Raw genomic sequence first — 21514 nt, 5'->3', positions numbered from 1 at the left:
TGCTGTACTTTTCATAATAGATAAACATATGGAAACAGTCAAGACACCCATCAGCAGATGAATGGATACTGAAAATATGGTACAAATGCCCAGGGGAATTTTATTTAGCCATCAATAATTAAATTATGACTGTCACAGGAAAATGAATAGACCCATACATTATTATGTTAACCAAATAAACTAGACTCATAAAGATATATTATCTATTTGTTTATCTATCTATCTATCTATCTATCTATCTATCTATCTATCTATCTATCTGCCATATGGTAGAAACATGGATAGGAAAAGCTCTAAAAGATTGGGATGGAGGAATTAGAAAATGTAGTAGAATATATATGCCTTGGAAGAAGTGACTATTTAGAGAAAATAGGGGGACGGAAAGAGGAAAAGAGAAAGGGCATGAGAGAACAGAAAAAGGAAGAAAGAAAATGAGGATATTTGAATCAAGTGTGGACCAAAACAATGGACCAAAACAATTGCAAATAAACACAACAAGAACATTGTTTGGGGATTTTTTTTTAAATTCAAGATTGGACTGTTACTAAATGTTGATAGTCAAATAGACATTACTATGTGGGCTTTTGCTTCCAATTAAGCTCTACTTGTAGAGATGAAGGATTTCTATGTGAATGGGTCTAAATGTAGTCATGGATTTTTTGGTATTAAAAATATTAAGACAGTAAACTTTTTATAAATTGCTTTCAGAGCATCATAATGACCTAACTTTCTTTTACCTTTGAATTCTGGAGAGATGGAGCACTTTGCATTTATTGGTGAGGAAAACGATCAGTTTGATGTAATATTAAAATATATTTGGCAGTTCAACCTCATTGAAACATCTGCAAACTGAGCATGGAAATTTTTCCTTAAGGATAGTCCATTTCCAATAATCTAGCAGAAGCCAGTAAACCAATGGCTTTAGGCTAAAGAATAATACATATCTAAATTCTACAAAAACATGTCATGGTGAAAAGAAACAAAAATAAAATCTGATAAAATAATTAAAAGTTTTTATCAATAGAACAAGTGATTGGTCCCTTGTTAACCAGTCAAATAATTTCTTGATGTGGGATGTCCTTCTGTATATGCATTACTCTTATTTGTTAATGAATAAAATTGGCCTAATGAATAATATGTTTGGCCTATGGCAGAACATATTACAGCCAGGCTGGAAGAAACACATATAGAGAGAGGAGGCAAAGCAAAAAAGATACCATGTAGCTGCTAACAAAGAAAGACGTCACCAGAACCTTTCTGGTAAGTTACAGCCTCGTGGCAATACACAGATTAATAGAAATGAGCTAATTTAAAATATAAGAGCTATGTAGGCATACATCTAAACTGTTGGTCAGAAAGTGTTGTAATTAAAATAGTTTCTCTGTGATTATTCGGGTCTAGGTGGCAGGGAAACTAATGAACAGTTTACAATTTCTATTGGTCAGAATCCTGAAGATGATGGACCAAATGATGAGGTTGTTTTGATGTTTAAGCTATAGGTGATACTATGCTTTTAACACAGGTTTGTTTTTGTTAGATCGAGAATTTTCCAATATAGTGAGTTTAAAAGAGGGTAGATGTGAAGGTCTTTGAAAAACCCTCACCTGTAAACAGATGTTCTTTCATGAGATATGGAGTTTCTAAGCCATGGTATCCAAATGGATTAGCTTAGCTCATTTGCTTATGTTATTTTCCATGGAAAGTTTAGATATCAAAAAAGAAAAATAATGTAACTATGTAGTTTTGGTAATTATTACTTAAAATTATATGTTCAAGATTTTTGTAAGCATTTTACAATGAAGTATAGGCTTCCTTATTTATGCTCTTATCTAATGAATGTATAAGAAGGAAGACAACTTTTTCAAAAGTACAAAAAAATCTCAACAAACGATATTTAAGGAGGTGAAAATTCCATATTGCAATAATTTGTGATAAGCTAAATTCACTTTTGTTTTGTTATCCAATTTGTAAGGAAATTGTTAACAATATTCAAAGGTGATTTAAATATTCAAGCTGATTTTTTTTTATCTTCAAATAACAAATTCTTGTTTAAAGAGCTCTTTACTACCTTTGAGATGTTTTAGATTCCCACATGTATTGGAGTTACAAAATGTGTCTGCTTAATGTGCAGTGGGTTCATTGCAGCCTTGGGGAAATCAGGAAACAACAGATCTCTGAACCAAGCTTAACTTTACATCATTCTGAACAAGTGACTTTACCTACTGTAACTCAGCTTTATGTTGCGAAAAAATTACTTATTGACTTGTAGAAGCTATTTCTGAGTCCTAATTTAAAGTATATATTTTAAAAAATCTTGCAACACGGAATTAATAATGAATAATAAGTACTCTATTCATTTTATTCATGTATGACAGTGTGATGTATTTGTGTGCATTTGCTGAGGCCAAGGGAAGGCATCACGTGGGGTTTCACTCTCACCATATTCTCTTCAGATACAGTCTTTCATTAAATCTGGACTTGGTCTAATGTCACAGAGCTGGGGTTACAGGCATACATGCCAGCATATCCACTTTTTGATATGGATGCTAATATCCAAACTAGAGTCCTCATACCTGTGGAATAATGTTCCTAGCTACTCAGCCATATCCCCCCACACCAAACAATAATTACTATTGAGATTTTTTATGAAAGAAGAGAACCAAACAAAAGGATTTCACTCATCTATACAAAGACAGCATGATGAGGTACATATTTTCAAAATTCAACACTACTTTTTAAGCTTGACATGACCATATTCCATAATGTCACTCCAATTTATCACATCTTGGTGAATTGTAGCACTTCTGACAGAAAACAATAGTACAATTAGAACTTGATTCAAAGACTTCTTTGTAGTCTGAAACCCCTGCCAATTTATAAAGTTACACAAAATAATTAGCTGTGGAAAAAAAAGCTACCCAACACATTTTTACTTGTGCTTTGGTTTTTCTATGCCAGTTCTTAGTGTTGGAAAATATCTTAGTGCAAATTGCAAGAGTTTTAGACAGAGATATTGAATAATACTAAATTGATAGACACATATTACACAGTTTAACAAAAAATAAATTTTCTTTAGCTTTTGAAGGTTCTCAACCTTTCTAATGCTGTGACCCTTAAGATACATACAATTCCTCATTTTGTGGTGATACCCAAACATAAAATTAATTTTGTTGCTACTTCATAACTGTAATTTTGCTTCTCTAATGAATCATAATGTAAATATCTGTGCATTCTGATGGTCTTAGGTGACCCCTGTGAAAAAGTTCTTTGACCCCCCCCCAAAGGACTATGTCCCACAGGTTGAGAGCCACTGATTTAAAGCTAATATTCACTCTTTGTACTTCAAATTTTCCATAGCAATGTTTTGTTATGCATTTTAATCATAAACTTGTATTTTGGTTTTGATCATTTTAAAGAGTATACTAGACTTCTAAAAATATTGGTAGCTCAACATAATACCTTTTGTTTCAATGAAACAAGCTTCCAAGACCTCATTTTCCTTGGAAGTCAGTATCTCCTGCATGCAGCACGCTCAACATCAATGACCCAGAGGCTAGTTAGCAATGCCAAATCTATGGTCAACACAAAATGCATAATTTCTTTAATCTTCATTTTACAGACGACACATTATTTGCAATCCTTTAAACCCGAACAGAAATATCTTTTTTGGTCATTTCCAAATTTAGCATAAAAACAAACATAAAATTTTTATTCATTGTTTTTCCTCACAAACAGCTCTCCACTATAACACATACCCTAAGAGACTTACTATGCTAGGGAGGAGCATGTTGGTATTAAACAACTCACTACATCCAGGAAAAGCTTATTCATACTTAAGTCAATTCTGAATGAAATAAAAACCTCCAATTGAGCCACCGAGTTTCACCACTAATTCCAGTTTTATGCTCTTTAATGCTGGCTTTGTGACAAGGACTCTGCTCAGCACTGAGGGATAAACTATAAATGAAATGAATAGTGACCTTGCAAAACAAGCAAGTTCCCTGTTGGTAAGAAAATCCTCCAAATATATCCTCATCTGGTCATAGGGAATCATGACACTTAATTCCTCTTAAAACTTATCCCAGCACTTCATGGGCTGGGGCCTACTTTTGAATAAACTCCTATCTTCTGATGTCATTCTTAATGTGTCTGGAAACACACAAAGCTCAGTTGTACCCCGACTCTTTCCATAAACATTGCTAAAGTAAGGGTAAAATTAAGCTTCTAAGCAGCCATACTGAAGTGCTGGCTTGATCTTCATACCATCTAACAAGTCATGTTTTTAGAAACATGTTTCCAAATTCTGGGACCCAAATTTGGGCAGAGAATCTCAGTACCACATAACATTTCACATCCATCCTTACTACATTTCATCTTAATCAATCCAAACTGGCATAACCTTCTGGTGCTATGAGCCAATTTGGCAAGCTGCTTTGAGTTTTTGTATTCAGGTTATTGCAAAATTTAATTTGTACTTTTCAATATTAACTTCTGATGCCAGTAATTAGCAGTTATCCTTGCTGTTTGTCTTCTTTGCACCCACTGCTAGGATATATTTGGGGAAAAGGAGAAGAATAAAAGTATATGGTTACATGGGAGTGCTTAAGATTGGGAGAGAAAGGGGGTAGGAGAGAGGAAAGGAGAGAAGGCAGGAGTAAAGGAGAAAGGGAGGAGAATAGGAGGGAGGGGAGAAAAGGGGGAAAGTAAGGAAACAAGGAAGGATTACTTCATTTGAAATACTGTAATGGTATTGGATACTGATCAAGAAAGTGAAATTCATCACTCAGTAGATACCTCTTGAACCTTTGGTTGCTTGATAAAATGTCCAGTTAATGCAGGAATTGAGATTAGAGATGGAGCTGTTCTAAAAGAATCAAATAGGATGTATGGGTAGGACAGATGGTCATCAACAGGAAGAGCCCAAAGAGAATCCACTAACACCTTGAATTTTTAACTTAAATAAGAATGCTAATTGCTACCTTTCTCATTCTAAGAGGTCATGGTAAAAATCCATGACAATAACATAAAATGCTTTATTTGTAATATGAATGTGGTACAAGACAATACATCAAAATAGTTTGCAGCTTTTTGTCTTTGAAGGTTCTAGATTCTTAGCTTCAAAGTTGAATTCATAATGTATCATTTTAAAAAATATATGTCGAGACAATATTGAGGCCAGCCTAGGCTACATGAACCTCAGTCTCAAGCATGAAATAAAAAGAGTACTGCTAGAAGCCCCATTGTGTATCTCATTATTAGAAAAATATTAGATGAGGTTAAATTCATTCAATGAGATTTGCTGCAAAGAAGGAACACAGATTTTTAAACATGACACCTTCTGGTTTTGCCCGAGAAATGGAAAAAACAATATGTGACTGAGACCTCCACACTCCACTCAAAAGGCTTTTAGGTTTTCTTCTCCATTTAGTGAGTGCATCAGAGAACCAGAGTTGATGGTTGATTTTCCCTTAAAGTAAGGAGCCCACTAAAAGGCAGCTACACAGGAAGAAAAATTGACATGATCAGAGACTGCCCCCTGCCTTCCTACATAGCGATAGAGTTCTGCTGCTGTTTGTCATTTAATAAAAGAATCAGAACTAAAATTTAAGACTTCACGTATATGTATATAAGCTGTCTATATATGACAAATGTTATCACTTAGTGACTCTGAATGAGAAAACATAACAAACATTTGCTGTGTTAAATGTTACAAAGAAATTATCTTTAGACATTACATGTTCCAATAAAGGGATCTGATGCTGGATTTGTTTTTCTTTTCTTTTCTTTTTTTTTTTTGGTTAAGCAAAAAATAATAATGCTATTTAATACAATTACAGATTAAAAAATTTTAGCTATTAAAATTTGCTTTAAGGAATAAAATATCTGTGAGTGAAATGATTAGCAAAATATCTTGCATCTATATTCTCTGGGAAACAAGGAAATTACAAAATCTGCCCAGGTAAATTTTGTTTGACTCCTTCGGTTCTGAGGAAGGAATTCTTTGCCTTGGAGTACCGTGCTAAAATTGGGATGCTCTTTTTTAAATCTGTCTCACAATCTTTGGGAATATAAGGCTCTCCGGTTAAGAAGCAAAATATAATAATGACTAATAATTTATCCATGGTTGGAATTTATAAGAAAGTCCTCAAAATCTCATATGATTAAGAACTTTTCCTTACTTAATAATAAATTTCTTTGCATTCTTCCTGAATTTCTAAACCTAGCATTTTGGAAAGAAGTGCATAGCAAACAGAAGAAATCCCCTGGGAAGAAACTCGGTGGTGAGTATTGGGATTTCTTCCTGTTCCCTGGATCAGTTATTATTTGCATCAAAGTGGAAGAATTTACTCTAAATGATTCCCCCCACAAAAAAGCACAACTTCCCTAGACTTGAAGAAGTATCAGAAACACAATAAAAACTCAGACTAATCCCATTGCACTGCCCGCCTCAGATTTTTCACTGCCTGAAAAATCCTCTACAACTGAGACCGCTGAAAGAGCTCCTGTATAGAATTTACTTCTCCAAATTTCACATGAGTCCTAAATGTCTCTCTGCAATGTATTTATTCTCCCTACCCAGTGTTTCCCAAATCGCCAAATCTCATCAGATCAGCAACTCTCCGCCAGGCAGTTGCTTAGAGAAGTAAGGCTGGCTGGATGTGCCACAGTCGCCAAGATAGTGGAAATGCTGTTGTGTCCGAAATCAGCACTCGGAATGCAGCTGCACGCTGCTCAGGCTCAGCATCACCGGCTCCGGGACCATGGCGACAGCGCCTCTCAAAGGCAAGCTTGTCTGCGGGTGTCGGGCTATTCAAATTCCTAAGCCTGAGAGCGCTTTCAGCGCTCTGCCCTGCTAGCGAACTTTCTGTCCATCCCATCACGGAGTGAGCTCCACTACTTATATCTTGTCAAAACTTTTTCCCCCCAGATGGAAAGAATAGCCTAAAGAGCGAAATAAGGAATAAAAAGAGTATCTGTCATCCTTGTTGCTCTCATTCCTACAATTGCATTTGCTGTGGTCAATTTCCCTTCGCCGGTTTCCTCGGGACCTGGCAAAAGAGACCACCAGGTTTAGGTTGACGGTATCTTTCTCCTGGGCCTCAGTGAGCTATGTTTCCATAGTATATATTTCATAAGGATTCAGAGTTACCACTTTGAAGTAATAGAAACGTCTCTTGCCTCTGACACAGTCAACAGAAATCGCGCTTGAGAGGAAAGTATGAACGCTTTCCACAGTCGCGAGCATTAAAAAAAAAAAAAAAAAAGACGCGTGGAGAGTTTTAAAATATGAGTGCTTGTTAAAGAAGACATACGCTTTTCTCTTTTGTATTTATAAAATACTTTTCACTAACAAAACAATCCTACAGATGCAAGTGTGGTGCAGTCTGCGGACTTGGCAGCGCTGTCGCGGCCACCTGTGTCGCAAGCATCAAACAGGAGCATTCAACAGATGCTTCAAGCAAACTGCAAGGGTTTTTTTTCCCCCTTGTGTTGGGCAAAAAAAAAAAAAAAACAAAAAAAACGGGTGGTGGTGGACAAATTGAATTTCAAGGCCTTTCAGAGTGTTCGAATTTATTAAAGATAGAATCTCCATCCTCAGACTCCCTTCTTGAAATACAGTTATAGCTCTTCTCACAAATCTAGAGCCAGGACGAGCAATATTTGGCACTAGGGCACCCAGAATGAAAAGGAAACCTAAGTCTTCCCATTTCTCCCAACTCTTCCTCTATTCCCAGCTTCTATAGCTACTGGGGTCAACAGTCCCATAGCTGCAGATAGATGCCCTCCTTTCAGCATTTTTCTGGGTTTGATCCTTCAAATCACTACACAGACCTTTTGCATTCTCTTCTATACAATTACTGCTTTGTCCTTGGGTCCCAAATAGTTGCACTGGTCACGATCTGTTGTTTTGATTCAGCTTCCTCTAAGCATTGAGGAGTCTCTACTTCAAGCAGCTGTCCACGCTGCAGAGACACATACCCCACCCCACCCCACACACATACACAACTACTCTGTTCTGTTCTATCCTCTTTCTCTGCTGGAGCATTTCTACTCCTAGGCTTGATTTTGATGTCCCTGGGGTATCCTGGCGAGGTGGATCAACCTCTGCACTGCAGTCTGGACACAGCAGGCACCTGCCCCACCAGCGGCACTTTAGAGTTAATGGGGAAGAGGTTTGATTACTGGGTTTTAGCTGAGTGGACAAGAAGTTATCAAAAGGGAGGTTTTTTTTTTTCTTTTCTTCTTCCCTGACCTTACTTTTGTATCTATGCCTTGACAGCCTTTGCAGATGCTGGGCAACTAAGCATACACCCTAAACTCTGTTGGAGATACTTTCAGTTCCCCGAGAGAGCTGAAAGAGCTACCTTCATGGTTTATTTCAAGCCCTCAGCAGGGTGTGTGGTATGGCATCAAGAAGGAATTAAAAACTGCCTTATGAGGTCTTCAAAGCCGAGGATTTTTCCTTTCTCCCTTTGAATTTAAGAGTAGGAGCAAGGGTAAGGAAGCCAGCCACCAAACAGGGTTGAGGCCTTTAAGGCTTGATCCTGTCAATGTGTCAGTTGTTCCTGAGGGAGGGAGGAGTGCCTGAGAGTCGGAATAAAGACCCTCAGAATTTTCAAGAATCAGTGAGATTTAGAGAACTTTGAAAGTGTGTTCACAGAAACTAAAGGCTGTCTGTCTGTCTGTATCTCTATCTCTGTGTGTCTTCATCTTTCTAACTCATCTGTCTGCCTCTTTCTGTATGTTACTTTTTCTGTCTCCCTGTCTGCTTGTTTCTGTGTGTCTGTGTCTCATTGTGTATTCTGTCATTCTGTCTGTATCTCTCTGTGTCCTTCTGTCTGTGTCTCCCTGTTTTTCTATCTGTGTCTGTCTGTCTCTGTCTGTCTCTGTCTCTGTCTCTCTCTCTCTCTCTCTGTATGTGTGTGTGTGTGTGTGTGTGTGTGTGTCTGTCTGTCTGTCTGTATCTCCGCAGTATGTGCCTAAAGTTTGAACTCTTGAGGGTCGAATTTTGAGACTCTCTCCATCTCCTATTTGATGCCAAGGACGACCTCAGTTTCCCTGGGTCCCTGTGCCTTATGAATCAAGTTAATCACTTCCCCACCCACGCCATAGGGTCTCACGGTTCCCTGCCAGCAGATTCCAGAAGCACTAAGATTCTGGTCCAAACAGGCCTGGAGCAGTGTAACCCTGAGCCCTGATTGGCTATTCTTGGCTCCTCGTTGGCTCCTCCCCTCATCCCTGGTTTTGCCTAAGAGCCCAGTGCAGACTCACCGGCTCTGGGTAGGCGCTCTGGTGCTCACCGAGGAAGCTTCCTCGGGAGCACCAATCTTAATGATTGAGCCCTTGGAGCAGCAAGATTGTTTATCTTGGTTGCTCCTTTGGCCTGTCTATCCCTTACCTTATTGCATATGAACTTTCCTTCGTTCTGAACATCGTTTGTCGTCGGCGTCGTGGAGATCGTCGTGGTGCTCCGGTGGTGGTCTTGTCCGCTTAGAATAGTGTAGTTAGTTAGGGGCCTTCAAAGAAGAAAGAAGAAGCGATTGGCGCGGAGATGCTGGAGGTGTCAGTTACTATGCTAGAGTAGGATAGCGAAACAATACCAGCCAAACCTTTCCGGGGGGCGCAGGTTGCCCACAGGAGGTCGACTTGCCAGCGCTGTCCTTCGCGCTGAGCTCCCTCCATCCTTCTTTCCGTCTGCTGAGACGCGAGGTTGCGGCGCGCAGCTCAGAGCAGCGCACCGACTGCCGCGGGCTCCGCTGGGCGATTGCAGCCGAGTCCGTTTCTCGTCTAGCTGCCGCCGCGGCGACCTGCCTGGTCTTCCTCCTGGACGCTAGCGGTAAGTTGGAGCCCCCGGGCGACACTACTAGCTGAGACCCTAATGATTTAGGCAGAGGATGAGGTAAGGGTGCTTAGACAGGTCCCTGATGGTTGCACCCTGCAGGACCGCACTGGTTCGGGAGGATGGTGGGAGCGACTCAGAGCGCTCAGATCGCGGGGAGGCTGGGGGTCTCTAGAAGAGACAAGGACGTAGGCTTCACTAAAAAAGCAGCGGGAGTCTTGAGGAGGTTGGAAGACCTGAGATGTAAGCGCTAGAGGGAAGCAAGGATCTAAGGGACCCTCGCGCTCAGGAAAAGCTGTGAGAGTAAGACTGGGGTGGGGTCTCTAGAAGTAAGGGGAGGGGGAAGAGGGCAGGGAGGGATGGAAAGGAGGAGGAGTAAAACTGATCGCGGGGGTTCTCTGGTCCAGGGGTTGGGCTGAGGAAGGTGCAATCGAGTAACGGGGAGGGGGGGATACAAACTGTTCACCATATTAAGAAATTGGTCTCGGGCTAAGTGGAATGGGGGCTCAGAGCTTGAAGTAATGGGAGCGGGGCTGGACGGAGGGGCAAATGATCTCTATTATGTTCTTGTTAAAACCGACCCTCGTTTTTGGAGGGTCTCAGTGAACACACGTTAACTCTGGGAGATTACACACTGCGGATCTGTGTCTTGGTCTAACATCTGCTGGCTGAATTTGAACAGCGTTGCTGATGATCACGTAAGTTTAAGAGGATGGTCTAAGGGTATCCAGGGAGCCTTTTTATTAGCTTACCTAAGTCATTTGGCGACAGTTTTATATTTTGTAAAGGATTGTGGAATAGTCTCCAGTTCTGCCTCTTATCCTGGTCTCTTTGCTCAGCTTAACCTGGCAAACAGTGTTGCCAGCATACTACGGAATTGCTAAACATGAACAGGTTGCTGGTTCCTGGTGCGACATAAAGTTCGTCATTGCAAAACATGTCTATGCGTCTGTTTTTTTTTTTTCTGCGTCGAGCCCTTTGCGCCTTGCTTCCTATTAGATGCTAGTAGGTGACTAAGGTGACAAACACTTCACACTATGTTCGAGACCCCTTATTTTAAGTGACAGAACCCCTCCAAGAAACACAGAAGGCGACATCAGCGGTTAGAGGTTATTTAATTCAGTTCAGAATAGCTGCAAGTACCTGGCAGGTTCTTCATTAACATTTACCAGTTTGCCCCATTCAAAAAAGCTTTAACTGATTCCCTTAACATATATGCCCCTTCCCATTTACCTCTTAAATAGAATAAGCATGGAAAATGTCCATTAGGGGAACATGGGATTGAACTAAAATGCTTGGGGGGGGGGGGAGAGAAAATGTTGCGCAGTTAGTAATCTCTGCACTCGCAGCTTGTTGCAGATAATCGTGACGTCATATAAACAGTGGTGAAAAAAGATGTCGTATCAAGACTGACTTTAAATTTTTCAATAAGAAGTTTATATATATATATATGATATACATACATGCATGCATACATACATACATATGTGTGTATAAAATCATACACTGATAAACAAAACATTCATGCAGTATACATAAACCATCACCCGGAGTTGACTACATAATGACAATGAGAATGGATAATTAACATGCATCGCAGAAAAATTATTTCTTCATTTCTTTTACATCATCTCTCTCTCTCTCTCTCTTACTCTCTCTATCTCATACACACACACACACACACACACACACACACACACACACAATATTGCCCTTTAAGAGAAGTATACTTTTTGGCACCTTTATTTTGGGAAATCATGTACAACTCCCTACCCCATCCTATAGGTAGGGACTTTTTTGCCCCTATACATTTAGGATGTAGATCATAGGGTATTTAATTGTGTTTTTCATTCACTAAATTTGTTCCTTTGGTCTTCTTGGAAAGTGAAAAAATATGTGCTCTGTGCACGTCATTTCTCTCCTAATAGCACCTATCATCTGCTACAGCGAGCCCAACTCAAGCCCCATATGTCGGAAGGTGAATAAGGCTGTGATTGCAGTGGCCAGGTAGGATTGGGGTGTTTGCAACAACACTGATAGGGGTTTTCTAACAGCAAAACAGATGGAACTCTGTTAACCCTTCATCTATTGTCTTTCTTTTTTCTGCCATGTAAAATTGTCATGGATGCAGTGATGACTTTTTCAGGTAATAACATAATAGGCTTTGACGCAGTATGAATTCACAGGAAAAAGAAGATCATGAAAACTGATTTTTTGAGAACCTCCTGGCTGCCAGGCAGGGATTCAAAGTATTGCATATATGCTTGACTTCATAATATCTTCAGATCATCATTATAAGAAAATTGTATGTCAAATGTTATTGATACCAGCCAGTTTTCTCCCCAATTTCCAAACATTTTCTCATAGATTAATGCAAGGAAGCACAAAGTACCTCTTTGTGCTTACACGGTTACCTGAGAAGAACATATCTATTTCTCCAGCAACAGAAATAAAAACTGAAGGTCCTGGGCTGCAACAGAGCACTTGCCTAGAATGTAAAAAAAACATGTTTGATCTCCGGCATTGCAAAAAACAATGCCCTAATTTTAAGCTGGATACCTGTGACAATGTGCCACTAATCTGCTAGGAATTTAAGAAATATGAGGACTGACACTATAGAAGACAGTAGATTTCCCCTCTAAAAAATAAACTCTTGACATTCTGTTAGGTTTGCAGTGTTCTCGATATTGTTTGGAATTTAACTGTTTAGGGATATTTTTTAATTTGGCTGATCTGATAAATACCCAAACCTCAATAATAGTCTGAAAGCTAAATGAATCCTCTCTATCTTCCTGTTTCATTTTAGTTTCACCAGATAAAAGCCATATATGTTTTCAAATAAAGGAAGCACAAAACCAACAGAATATAGGGTAGAGATTATCAGTCACCAGCATGAAGTGTCTTCAGCTGCCTGAGACTGAAGTTTGTAGTTTGCAGAACCCTGCTGCAAAACAATAATTAAGTTCCAGGATCTAATGGCTCCTTAGTCTCCAGACTATTTGGTTAGTATCATGAACATGTGTCTTGCCAATTCACTTATATAGAAGTGGAATCCTTCAAGAAACAAGGATACACAACTCTTGTGTTGAGAATATTTTAGTAGAGCATCCTTGAAAGCATAATGTCTAATGAAATAAATGCTTATTTAGTTAATTAACTTGGTAGCCACAAGCCAACTGTGAAAATCTGACTACATATTGGGGTCATTAAGATATTATTGTAATATAATAACACATAGTAATATAATATATAGTAGTATAATAAATTAATGTTACTTGTTTGTTGTGAACATTATAATATACTTTTTAACTATTTTGCAAAACTGTATTTTATATTATCATTTGTCATCATTATAAAACACCTATGTCATTTTTTTCAGTGTATTGTACTGTTGAATCTCAGAAGAAAATCACCAGGTATCAGCCTAATTAATGTTCAATCTCTCTGTCACTGCCTTCGAAAAACATTTTAAGATTTCTCTACATACAGAGAACGTAACTGCGGAACAGCCTAGTAATCTCCATTTCACACACTCAGCGTTAGAACCAATCGAGGATTTAAGGTGCACCATCATTTGACTGGCCACTAGCAGGCATTTTAATGAGCAATTAGAATAGTATGAGCAGGATTTCAAACAAGATGTACAAGAGCTGGAATGCTGAGCTTGAGTCCCACTACCCAGCACTCACCTCTGCTTTATCTTTCTGCTGATTTCTCTTTCCACATATGTTTAAGTCTGTGCCATCTACACTATTCTAAAGATACTTTCAAGTTACAGCACTTGTATACAACTAGCTGCTGTTTAGTATTATAATTAAAATAACTCTGATTCATAGATGATTGGTTGCCTGGTCTAATTAGAAAAGAACTAGAAAAACCTTTTGACCCACAAACTGCCTTCATGGCCTTTTATATCTCTTGAAATCATACATTCAGGAATATTTTTCTTTTCTTTTAGTAGTATTTTCATTTAACTCCAAATGTCCACTTAAAAGGCTAACAATGTCTTTGCATATTAATGATGTATAACTGTACTGTAGCTATCAGAAAGCTTTGAGAACTGCACTCTCACACAACAGCCATATATTAATATGCTGAATGTCATACAAAAGTATATCCTTATGAGTTCATAAATATACATCTCCTAACATCAAGTTTCTTTTGGAACATGCAGAAAAACTGAAAATGTTTAGGTGGTCAGCCATTTCATCTATCCCAAGTTCTAAACATTCTCCTTACTCAGGATGGCAAGTAGAAGATATTTTCTGGGGAACAAGAAAGGGAGTACATTTCTCATCAAAGTAGTGAACAAATGTATAAAAGAAAAAGAGTTGAAGTCTCTTTGGAAGCAACCAAAATTATTGCAGTAGGTTATTAGGCAGGCATTACAGGAAAAAAATGTGAGTAGTGTGTTTGGCCTCCTACAGAAGATGAGTCAGTTGGACTGGCAGTGCAGCAGGGAGCATGAGTGTTCCAAGATGTATTACTCAGTAATGGCAGGCTTTGGGGTGCAAGGAGTGTAAAAACGAAAAACAACGAAATGCTATGAAGCCACTTCAGCTAATGTCCAGACAAAAATATTAGTGGATTACATAGCTACAGTGGCCATGTTGCTTTATTTTCACAAAAACATATTTTTTCTTTAATGTTATTAGTAAATGCCCTTAACTAAATGTCTTGTGTTCACATCTTTTTTAAAAGTTTGTTTGAAACTCACATATCTCCTATTTTAGATCAGGAATCAATACTCATTCAATGTTTTTATGTACAGCTCCCTACAATTGAATCAAGAAGACTTGATCAAGTTAGCAAGTAGTCATTCTTCTTAAGATATAATAAAGGATGATGATAATAGTAGACATGATTCATTTAAAATTGCTGCATAATACATAGTACACATGTATAAGAGGTTTACATATGCTTTCTCATTTAAGCCTCACAACTGTCCCATGAGAAGGTAATAGTATTACCCAAGTTTGTACATTGGCAAACTGAAGCATGCAAGGAGGTGAAATAATATACTCAACTTAGTGAACAACCTGAAGCCTGAAAGCAGGTACTTTTGAATATAGTGGCCACGTCATTACACAGTAAACTCTTGTTGTTTGTGTTACACATTGTTTTGTACTATTATCACTAGGCTTTGAACAGGTGGCTATTATTGACATTCTCCCTTACAACTTGCCAAGGCAATAAAATGGGCACATAACATTTCATGTAGATTTAGCTATCAGTTTTTTTTAAAAAACAGATCAAATAATTTAGAAACATTGGTGCTGGAGGACTGAGAATTAAGCAGCTGAGGGAAACATGGCTGTGAATTATGAGATCTTAATAGCAGCATTCAGGAGCATGGTGATTTTAAGTTCAAAGTCTACTTGGGCTATATGCAAGACCATTATTCAAATATGATAAGTCCTTTTCTCAAAAATGGAAAAAAGAAAGCAGATTTCATCGGAGTTACAGAATTGTAACAAACAATAAAATGAGATCAGGAAAATAGCATATAGAAAAATAAGTACATGGTGCAGGGGCTCCTACACCTATGTATACTCTGCTGAACCTATGTACACTACATCTATGTTGACAGCTATTTATATGGTTTGTATTTAGTGTCACTGCAACATAAATCAATCATATTTGGTCATTTTTTGAAAGCTGAGTACTTGCGATTCAAACAGGAAAATTAAAATGCTGGAAGTGCATAAACAGAATAATAGAAGGCTATTAGATTTATTAGAGAAACATTAGAAAATATTGAAATACTGGTGTGAATCTTATTCTACCAAATATTCCTTAGGTCTATGTGGTCTTCCAGGTTTGTCATATTCTACCACATGCAGCAATTTTTTTCCAACTGGCAATTATATATTATGAAGCCTTTGTCTAAAATATGGAATCAATTAGCAAATTTACATTGATTATGTTGCTGATTGTAAGAAATCAATGTTCTGTAATCTAAGAAATCACATATCAGGCACTATTATTTCCCTGAACATAATTTTAGACAAGTAAAGATTTACAAGTCTTAGATTAACTAAAGTTTAGTTCTAAAATACAGTTTTATTTTCTATTTTACAGAGAAATACACACATGCTATTTGTGTGTGTGCATGTGTGTTTGACCATTTGGCTGACTGTTTCTAGGTGTTAAGCATGTGCTTAGTGTGTAGGGCCAGTTATACATTTAGATCTGCTACATAACTTTGTTATTATTTGACCTTCAACTAGTTATCTCAATGATCCACATTCTTTCTGTGATGAGAGTTGATGAGAAAGTCTAATTGTTTCTCTTTTCTATATAGGATATCAGAAGTTGCTATTCTTAAATTGCTTGCAGTGATAAGATCATGAATGTGTAGATTTTTGAATTTTAAACATTTAAAGTTAGCTTTATGATTTATAGATTTTTCATATATTATTCTATTTTTTGATTAGCCATTGATTTCTGGAAGTTTATAATTCTCATACCCTACACTTTCATAAATGAACTAAAAGAACTTGAGGGAAATTTTTATGCTTTTATGCTCATGTGAAATAAATCCAAAGGATCTGGTACTATTATAACAATATTTTTAGACCTATAGTTTAAGGAAGCAATAATGAATAGGTTTATTGATAGAATTGTTTTTATCCTTTCATTACATATCTACTTTAAAATAATTGCAAATGGAAATATAAAATATATTTATGCTGTAAAATTATTATTCATTGATAGCATGATTCTTGTTCTTCCAGATCTTATTTAAGTAGCCAATATAGTAGATTCATTAGGTAGGATGATTCTTTTCTTCCTTTCATTGGATAACAGCCTATCTCAATTTATAAAATATATTTATTAGTAAACAGCAACCAATTTTCTAAATTTTATTTAATTAAATCTATAAAATATACTGTTCATATTTATCAAATATATATTCCAAATTAGTCAACTATAAGATGAATAATATGTAAGAATAATGTAATTTCATCAAGTATTATTTTAAGGGCTTGGTGTATCACCAATGCTATTTTAGATGATTGATAGATGCTAACATGTGGATTATATAAAACTTCTCAAAAGAAACTAGCATTCAGAAAAGGCAATTCTCTTCCTTCTATTCGCCCCCTCAGAATAAACGAGAGGAAAATGTAACTGACCCATTTTTCTGAGACGTACCACTTCTTTTTTTCATTGCCATTGTGATTGTAGAGTCTTATTGTTAGTTCTTCACTGCAAGAAAAAATATCTCCACTCAAATTTTGAGCTGAACACATACTCGGCTTTGATCACAAAGCACAAATAATGCAAAGTATTTACAGGGTCAATGGCAATAAAATGAAAAACTAATTGTGAAATGCCAAGAATAAATACAGTGGGCACCAGGTAAATTGTAGAGTCCTGAGCTTCTGGTAAGGTAGGACTTCAGGAACGGCAGCAGACTAATTCTCGGACTTAGTTCAGGGAGCAATGTACAGTTTTGCTACAAAGTGTGGAGAAGAAAGCTACTTTGCTGACTATAAAGCCAATAAGCCAATGTCAGGCATGGTGGTGTGTGCCATGTAGTCACAAGGTTGCAGCAGGAGAGTAGTGTGTTGGAAGCCAGCCTGTGTTACAAATCAAGTTATGAAGTACATAGTAAGAACCTATCTCACTTAAAACCCAAATAAAATAAAAAATAATGGTTAAAATGTAGTGTTTTATAATTTTATATACACAATATAGAAAAAGTCACTGATCACAGTAAAAGATCATCTAATTTCATACATAAAATTATCAAATTTTCTATTTCAATTTTACTAGGCACTTAGCCTATTGTGTTTTATTTTATTTTTGTTTATTTCCTTTAACTTAATATTTTAAAATTCAGTGTGACTATCTGCTAGGCATGATATCAAAGATTTTATAAGCATTATCTTGGAGTTTAAGCTGAGTACTAGCTATCTTTTTTTATCAGGTCATATATACACAGATAGAGATTGTATTTAATTCATGCTTACATGCATAGGTCATTATATATTATGACTTAATTGAATGTTTTGACTGAGAATTAATGTATGAAAATACAGGCACTGTGGAAAAGGTTTTAAGGTGCAAAATCAAGAGTTAAGTGACTTGAGTGCTCGGCTTTAATGAGCCTCTGTATCCTTTCCTTGTCAAAGAGGAATCCCTAGTCAGATTAGTAAAAAGCATTTAGCTAGCACACATGAAGGTCTTAGGCAAGAGGATCAGGAGTTTCAGGGTCATTTTTGACTATATAGCATGTTCAGTTGCCTAAGTTGCATGAGACTCTGTCAACAAATACACACACACACACACACACACTCGCACACACACAAATTCTAGTCATTTTTATATGTATACATAACCTGATAATGCCTTAAGAAGAGAAATTGATGGCTGTAAGAAACCTTTTTAAGTTCTGGAAATGTGTTAAACACACAGAAGTCAAAAAAGGTAAAGTTAAATGAACCAGAATTCTTCACACAATGTTATTTCTAACAAGAGCAAAATTCCAGGGATTCATATTGCCAACCTTTGAACATATATAATTGTGATCCATAGTAATAAAGAAAGTTGGAGTTATTTTATATTCCTTCATTTTACTAGATATTACATAACAGGTACATTTATGATATTCTTCCTAATATCTATTTATATTAAATTTGCATTATGTATACACACACCAAATTTGTTTTTCTTAGACCTACCTTTCACTTTGTAGACTAAGCTGCCCTCAAATTCATGATTCTCACTATCACTCACTCCAGAATTTTGGGATTACATATATGCACCACCATACCCAATCTATTTTCAAATATTTTCTATTTCTTGCAATTTTAAAAATTAATTATAGAGTTAAATTTCACCCAAAGTTCTATCCTTATGTTCTAGACTGCACTTTCCCCCTCTTTCATTTATTTTCTAAGAAAAGCAACACAAAGCTGAAAGTGCTTAAAAAAATAGTCACATAGCAGCATTATTAGTTGTCGCTCTTCTTTTTACAGAGTAATAGCATTTACATATGATTATATAGTTTCAGTATGTGTTCTTATTTTATTTTCAACTTAACCACAAATTAATTAGGGTCAATATTTTAGTATCACTTATGCAAATAAGACAGCTAATAGTCAATAAGTTTTAAAGGTTATGTTCGTGATCATACACTTAATCGTACAAACAGATTAAAACAATACTATGCTTCTGTCCCAACTTAATGTGCCAGACTTGTTGACTTCCTATGGGAGCCCTTACCCATTAGGAAGAGTGAATCGAAAGTTAGTTAGGGGGAGATGAGGAAGGGCAGGAGGAGAGGTAGGAAGGAAAACTATGTTTGAAATGTAAAAAAAAAAAGAAAGAAACAATACCATGCCATTTCATTAAAGATTACATAAGACTTCCACTATTTCTCTGCCTCCTATGTTATGGATAGCATCACAGAAATTTTGGTGGTGCTTATAAATAAATGACACAATTAAGAAAATTTGGAAGTAGGCTGGAGGGATGGCTCAGCCACTCAAGGCAAGGCTCACAACCAAAAATATAAGAAATTGTAGGGGCTTGCTATGTTCTTGGCAGTACAGTGTTTGTCTAATCTGTGAGGCTCTAAGTTTCATCTCCGGCATCATTAAAACAAAAGTTATATAGAGTTTTGAGTGTGTATGTGTGTGTGTGAGGGGGGGGGAGCGAGGGAGTGGGAGAGACAGAGACAGGATAGAAATGATTAAAATAAATGATGAATGTGTTTCTGCAGAAGAGTAGACATTCATTTAAATGTGGTCAAAGGTTATATAAACATAGCTGATTGATGAGCAATATGTCTTTGATAAAAACCTTAATAAAAACCAAATCACTTTCTGTAGAATCAATTGGGATACCAGCCATCCCACTGTGTTTTAGCCAAGTAAGGTTTCTTCAAAGTCAGTGAAGTGCAGTTTGATTGCTGCTTCTAATTTTCCAAAAATGCTTCAACTTGTTATTTTCTCTTATACCTATTATCCCTAGCCTATTCATATTTACTGTGAAATTCAGAGCCCATGTATCAGAAGATGCTTTCAATATTTTACAATATCACAATATTACATACTATTGTTGAATGATGTTATAATAATATACATAGCATTAACCCTTAGATTTAAACCTCCCTTTATTTCTGTAGAAAACTAGTAAAAAATTAATATATATTATTTTACTCCAAAATCACTTTACAGTCGAGAATTCTCAATAAGAATTCACTAATATCTTGCTTAACATCAGTGTTGCTAACTTCCTGGCTAAGATGGAACTTCATGACTAGAAAATTTCTGGTTCATTAAACATATTAGATTTATATGGGACACATAGGTGGTTAGTGTGTAAAGGCTTCAAAGGACAAAGATGGTCATGGGCATCTATTCAACTAACTAACTAGAGGCCATGATTCCATTTCATACCACCTTTTCTGACCCCCGTGTTAGAAGTTTTCTGATTTTGTATCTTTGCGGGTGACATAGACACTAGAAACAAGAGAAGAAAAGGCCATTTATACTTGGTTCATGGCTGCCATCATAGCTCCCTTTTGATTTCTAATTACTTTCCCATGAAAACCATAGTTAGATTTTTTGCCGTTTTATGAGTCTAAAATTGCACTTTTTGTGTTCATATAAAATAATTTTGAAGTAATTATTCAGTTTTCTGTACTAAGATCTTAAACTGTGACTCCTGTGCCTTTTTTGATCATTGGAGATGTATCTTTTGAAGCCTGATTTACTTCAGGTCATAAGAACATGACAGAAAATATAGAACCTGTGCTTAGAGTCATACAACTGTCAAAGCAGAATTTGATGTCCATTCCCTCCCTGCTTAAATCACTGCCACAAATTATACTAGTATGCAACAAATATCAAGATATAATACTGTAAAGAAGTATTAAATAGATGTCATACATATAGTTAGGAAACAGTACCGGCATGTAAGTGAACTGAACATTTGACTATGATATAATCAGTTGCCTGTAACTATTAATTTCTGATACCAAAAGGCTATTTATTTTTTTATTAGATTATTTTTAGTAATATTAACAAGATACTTCATAATTTTTCAAGATATAGATGATGCAGTGAAAGTAACCGTGAATTAATTACTAAACATAATAATAAATCAATGGAATTAAAGTATTCTCATAGTTCTGAGTGATTCCATACTGTGTATGGGTTTTTGAAAATTAAAACATCAATGTAATGTTCTTGTGTGTCTGTTAGAGAGAGAGAGACAGAGAGAGTGACATAGACAGACAGAGAGATGGAGACAGAGGAGATGGAGAAAGAAGGAGAAAAGATAAAAAGAGAGAGGAGAGAGAATGAGTGAGAAATAGAAAGAGAGAGGTTTGTGTAGGACAGGTCTGAGCATTCACTGAGGTCAGAGGACAACACTCTGCCTTTGATCCTCTCCTTCCACCCCTATGTGGACTGCAGGGATTGGCCTCAGGCTAGCTGGCCTATGCTACATGTTCTTTACCCACAAAGACACCTTTCTGGCCACTACTGATTATGTTTAAAGATGCCTAAAGTAAAATTAAAAGTGGTTCTTGATTAACTTTTGGTAACATGAATAGTTATTATTAGTGCAGAAGCCATAGAGAAAATTCTATTCTTTTAACTCTGAATTCGGGTTCTTTTCCCACATAGTCCATTGCCTGTGTGGCAAAATAAGAGA

General features: G+C 36.8%; 1 protein-coding gene across 2 annotated transcripts in view; it reads left to right on the top strand.

Annotated features, from left to right (window-relative positions):
• Positions 1-9242: 9242 nt before the first annotated feature.
• The window catches only part of Htr2c (5-hydroxytryptamine receptor 2C), a 223523-nt gene continuing 211251 nt past the window's right edge, over positions 9243-21514 (top strand). The window contains exon 1 of one of the 2 annotated variants that reach the window (XM_075957546.1): positions 9243-9838. The gene's annotated coding sequence lies outside the window, so the exon portion shown is untranslated. The remainder of the gene's footprint in view (positions 9839-21514) is intronic. The other variant, XM_075957547.1, reaches the window with a different exon arrangement.

Source organism: Microtus pennsylvanicus, chromosome X, assembly GCF_037038515.1.
Source record: "Microtus pennsylvanicus isolate mMicPen1 chromosome X, mMicPen1.hap1, whole genome shotgun sequence".
Lineage (NCBI taxonomy): Eukaryota > Metazoa > Chordata > Mammalia > Rodentia > Cricetidae > Microtus > Microtus pennsylvanicus.
The sequence above is the reverse complement of the archived record's forward strand: the minus strand, read 5'-3'. Positions and strand labels throughout refer to the sequence as shown.